Consider the following 5,708-nt stretch of genomic DNA (forward strand, 5'->3'; position numbering starts at 1 on the left):
AATTTATTAAAGCATATTAAATATACAATGAGATAATTGAAATGTGATCTAAAAGTGCCCCATTTAAATGCCGGGGTAAGTCTAAAATGATGTGCATTACATATGCGCATGCAATTAACTAAACTTTAAACATGCTTTAATATAAAAGGCGGTCTTATCCTAAACGAGTACCATGCCAATACTCTTATTTCTAAAGTTTGTGTATGCAGAAAAAAAAAAAAGAAGAAAACAAGAAGAGATTAGTTCAACAAATAACATATAACACATTGGGACAATAAATGATACAAGAAAGCAAAGAAAGAGGGATGGAATCTCTCCCCTCGTGTCTAGTGTTACTAATTGGGTAAAGTTGACTCTATCTTAGATAATTTCTGATATGGATGCATGAAGTTTGACTTACTAACGCATCTAGACTCGATAAGGTTTCAGACTCCAAAGCCTTCAGACCAAAAGGCGTAGGGTCATTAATTCCAAGGCATTCAGTCGATGGCTTGAGTGATCCCTTAGGCATCACTATAGGCGCAGAGCACACCATCCACCTACCTAAGGAAATCGATCCTAATCCTACAACGAAATATGGGATGGCGCCCACGAGAAAAAATAAAAAATAGGGTGAAATTAATGCATGCACGTATGAAGTGCTTCCTTTGAGAGGAGGAATTAACATTAAATGCACGTGAAGACTCTAAGGTAATATTCCCCATCCCAAATGCAAATCGTGATACGAATAAGTAAATAAATAAACCATTCATCACATACACGTAAGAAGAGGAACGATTACGAGTGTGAAATGCAAAACATCCTAAAAAAAATGCAACCTAAAATATCCAAATATGATAAATAAAAGGGTTAAAAAAAAGAGAAAAGACAACTAAACCGAGTGCTTGGACTCTCTAGCTTCCCCAGTGGAGTCGCCAAGTTGTCGCGCCCCATTTTTTCGCAATGAAAAATAAAAATACATATTCACAAAAAGATTTTATTTTATTTTAAAACAAGTGAAAAAGGACCTAGAATGGGACTTAAAAAATGTGACAATTTTGATCCAAAATTTTGTCTAGAAGGATTTTAAAAAAAAATAGAAGTCGCCACTTGGTATTGAGTTTTGGTGTACCAAGTCACCCCAAAAATAGTTTTTGACAAAAATAAAATAAATTAAAACCCTTTTGGCCAAGTCCAAGTCTTTGAAACAAAAGAAAATGGGTTCGGGAGTCACGATTGAAGAAAGAAAAGGCAAAGGCTTGATTAATTCAAACCTAAGACACCCTTTCAACCTAATCTAAGCTAGTTGCGAGGTTTAATCAAAATTTTCTTAATCTAACTCTTAAATTTATCACATTTGGATGTTTCCTACATGGATGCAAATCTAAAATTATAAAATATCTAAATGGACAAAATATCCATTCAAGCGTTTAATTGATACCAATCGCATTAATTGCGAAGACCAAAATAATTCCTTGAAGGCGTCACGAATATGTGAATGATGAAATCAAAAGAAAAGAAAAGAAAATTAAATTATATACATAAGGTATAAGTGATCAAAGAAAAGGAATGCAACATAAAAGGTACGGGAGGCAAAAACTCGTGACATAATTTGCTTATACAGGAATTAATGAGGTATTTAAATTAAAAAGTTATAATCACCCATTTCCCATATTCAAAGAATAATTCTCCTAACATAGACAAGCAAATGAACTAACTTAAATGAGATGGAATTCTAAATAATATGATTAACACATATAGAGGATAGGGGATAATATAATAGGAAATATCACGCAAATGAGAAAATATCATAAAAATGAAAATATGTATGAAAATGTAATGAATATCACAAAAAATGAATCTAACGTACGAATGATCTAATGGTCTAGTGTTGGACTAGCCCATTTCTAAAAATTCTTACTAGCATTGAACTAGCAAGTAAGTGGAGGGGAGAAAAGCCATAACTAGCATTGGACTAGTGTGGTGACGTCACGCATTAATAATACATAATAAGACAAATAGGCATAAATTAAAACAAATAAACACATAAGAGCACGTAGCACGTAACGCATAAACATAATATCTAGAAGCAAAAAGAATCCTAAGGAAAGCGGGTAAGTCACATAACACACAACTTACCTATTATATCTAGGAGCCTAACTACAATTCTAAAAGGGAAAAATATAATAAAACAAATCTAATTATCCTATCTATTACATTTTTGAGGTATTTAAAAGCCTTTCAAATAATTATAAAATTAACTAAACAAACATAAGAAAATTTAAATGAACATTCAAACCAAATAAACAAAGCATATAAAAATATATAAACACATAGGAACACGTAGGAGCACATAAGAGCATGTAATTGACATTGGAATAATAATAATAGGGGTACCTCCCTTTTGAAGTGGTGACCTCATGGAGTTACACAGCCCTATTTATACTCTAAATGAACAAAAGAATCATGGCACCAATTTAATTAAAAAATAATAATAATAATAATAATTCATCTTAATATGTCAAATGCATAGAAATTTAAGAACATCTAAAATTTACAATTTAAATACATACAAAAGTGACATAATTAGCTATTAAATGAAAGAAACAATCATAATAAAAAGAGACAAAACTCACTAGGGACTGAATTGCAAAAAATTGAAAACTTTTAGGGACAAAAATTATATTTTCCAAAGTTTAAGGGTCAAAATTAAATAAAAGATAAAATTTAGGGACCAAAATGCAATTAATTTAAGGACCAAAGTGAAAGAAACTTGAAATGTTTTGGGCCGCAGTAAAACTACTCTAAAGATCAGGGGCAAAAGGTGCAAATTTTGGTTTCTGATTTGGGCAAGAAAAAGGCCATGGGCCATCATTTATTTCTTTGAGCCGAACATTACCCAAACCCAGCCGAAAGTCCAAGACAAAACAAACAGGCTAATCCGTCTTTTATCACTCAAACCCAACCAAAATAAAGTATGGGTCTAACCTTCTAGCCCAACCACAAATAAGAAATAAGCCCACCAAAAAAAAAATTAGCCCAATCCACTTTCCTTTTGTCTTTTCTTTTTCTTCTTCTCTTTTCTTTCTTCTTCCTCCACTTCCCATCCGTTTCTTTTTCTTCTTCTTCGGCTAGCGGAAGAAGTTTCAGCTGGCAGCCATGGCAGCGGTCCGGCGGCGGCATCCACCTGCGAATTTTCCGGTCACCAAAATTTCTCAAAATACACCTCCCCACTCCATTTCTCTCGTAGAATCCGTTTCCGGAATTATTTTTTACAATAAAGGAAAACAAAGTGGTCAAAATAGCAAAAATCAGTCCGGTTTTTATTCTTTTATAACCCTTAAACCTTCACCAAAAATCATAAAAATGATGTCAAAACCCTCCTTATAACCTCTACATTACAACTATAATCTTAGTTTGACAAGTAAACAACAACAAAATGATGCATTAAGTCAAAACAGCCCCAAAAATGAAGAAAATTATTTTAATGCTTATAAGGCTCAAAAACTCCAAAATTTTGGATAACTAAGCATTTCTAGGATTTGTACTAGCTGATGGTCATCCATTGTTGACAAAAAAAAAAAAGCACAAAAGATTCACTAATTTGATTTATTTTTCATTTTGGCATTTTCACAAACACTTGACATGCATTCATAGGCCCGTTTCTTTTTTCTTAATTTTGTTCATGGCTTATTCCAAAAAAAACAGCAACATCAGAAACCAATTTATTTCACAAAACCCACAAGATTATTGATCATCAAAGCCGAAGAAAAGAAGAAGAAAAAACCGAACCAGTTTGCATTAAAATAAGGATCAACTAAATCTTTGCCAAATTTCCAGGAACTATCTCGTTGGAATCAAAACAAAAAAAATAAAAGGAGAGACTTACAATGGTTTTACAATGGAGATTATTATGGCAGTGGTGGTGGTAATGGCACTAGCAGCAAGCTCCCAAGCTTCCCCTTTTTCGTCTGTGGCTTTCGTCTGTCGAGGGAGAGAGCCAAGAGGATGTGAGAGTTGGAGTGTTTCTCTTCTTCTTGTTTTGTGAGAGAGAGCCCAGAGATGTGTTGGAAGAAAAAGTGGAGAGTTGGTTTTTTTTTTTTCTCGTGTCTTGTCTCTCCTTTTTTTCAAGAGAGAGCCGAGAGGGACTTGTAGCAAAAGTGGAGCTTGTGTGTAGCATTTGCCAAAATGATGATTTCTCAACGAATGGAAAGAAAAGTCCATGGCCATTGAGTGCGAAATGGGTTAATAGTTAATTTGGTGAAACAAAATGATTATGATGATTTTTTTATTTTTTGTTTTAGTTTTCTTCTTTTTCTTTTTTTTTTTTAGTTTTAGTTTTTTTTTCTTTTTTTTTTTTAAACAAACCTGCAAAAAATGAGAAAAATGCACATTAAAATGCAAGAAAATAAATAATTCATTAAATAGAAAAAATTCAGGAAAACCTTGAAAATTGACAAAAATTTGGTGTCTACAATCATCATAAAATGGCACTGTATTGCGTAGATCAAGTTTCAAAATACTAGCAGTGGTTTTGTGGCAACTAATGCCTTCCCATGAACAACAACTTTCTCCAATCCAAGATGACAGACGATTTGATTCATCTATCAACCCATACTTGAATTGAAAAAAAGCTTGTCCTTCATTTTCAATACAAGAGACATTCGAATAATTATGAGCTTCTTTACTGCTGGCAATTGAGAATTGGCTGGTAACTGGAATAGAACTGAATAAGAAGAGTAGCAATAACGATGAAAAAGTACAAGGAAGATGATGCTCCATTGGATTCCTTTGGTATCGTTGGTTTGTTTGATATAGTAAGCCTAGAGGGGTGGCCTCATTTATACGCTTTAAAAGGCATATCACTTCACCGTTATGTGTTTGTAGGAAGTAGGAAGGAACTATACAAAGGTGATAAAGCGACGATGACTTCTAGACTTTGTTGAAAAAAATTTGTTGACATGGTGGAGGGGAAAGACAGCATGGAAAATCCTGCGTGCTTGTGGGGAAAATCCTTGGTGACATACAAATGTAAATATTAATTCATTTTTATTTGGATTTGGGTAACTACGTCACCACAGAAAATCAATCCTAATCTATGTTTTGTTATTCATATTAACTAGTGATCGGGACACATTGTATGTGTGTATTAATAATTCAAGTTATGTTTAGTTGTAAAATTTAGTTTTACACTTTGAAAATTTATGTTTTATGAACTTTTGTGTGAAAAATAATAAACACGAGTAGTTAATTTTTGTTAGTTACCGTTAATTGTAAGCATTAGCAATACAACTAAAAATTTTGCATAAAACAAGAAAAAGTAATTTTTCGAATATGGTTATGCCATTTTACCCCTTAGTGTAAGAATGAAAATGGTAATGTAAAAGATGACAAAATATTTGTTTATAGTTAGACATGAAAGAATGTTTGATATAATATCATCAAAAATAAAAAAAAATTCAACTTTCGACTTCATATTTATTTATTTATTTGGTAAGCAATATCCAAATCTTGATGGTTTGCAATCTATAAGATAAGAAACTGAACCTTTTTTTTTTTGCTTTAATGACAATTACAACTATCTAGCCATGAGGCACAAAATTAGTTTTTTGGGAAAAATTGATAGTTATATTAGTCACAGCTATATGGATGATTAAATGGCAATTATCCCTTAAACAAACAAGTACATAACTTCGCTTATATGTAACATGGTTTAGATGCTAGATTAT

At 32.4% G+C, this 5,708-nt stretch overlaps 1 long non-coding RNA gene across 1 annotated transcript; it reads right to left on the reverse strand.

Annotated features, from left to right (window-relative positions):
* Positions 1 to 2,705: 2,705 nt before the first annotated feature.
* LOC140017069 (uncharacterized) lies at positions 2,706 to 4,202 on the reverse strand. The gene is made up of 2 exons (XR_011823390.1): positions 3,869 to 4,202; positions 2,706 to 3,166 (listed from the first exon to the last, which is right to left on the reverse strand). It is a non-coding gene; the product is annotated as an uncharacterized lncRNA (long non-coding RNA).
* Between the last annotated feature and the right edge of the window lie 1,506 nt (positions 4,203 to 5,708).

This window comes from Coffea arabica, chromosome 11c (assembly GCF_036785885.1).
Source record: "Coffea arabica cultivar ET-39 chromosome 11c, Coffea Arabica ET-39 HiFi, whole genome shotgun sequence".
In the NCBI taxonomy this organism is placed as follows: Eukaryota; Viridiplantae; Streptophyta; class Magnoliopsida; order Gentianales; family Rubiaceae; genus Coffea; species Coffea arabica.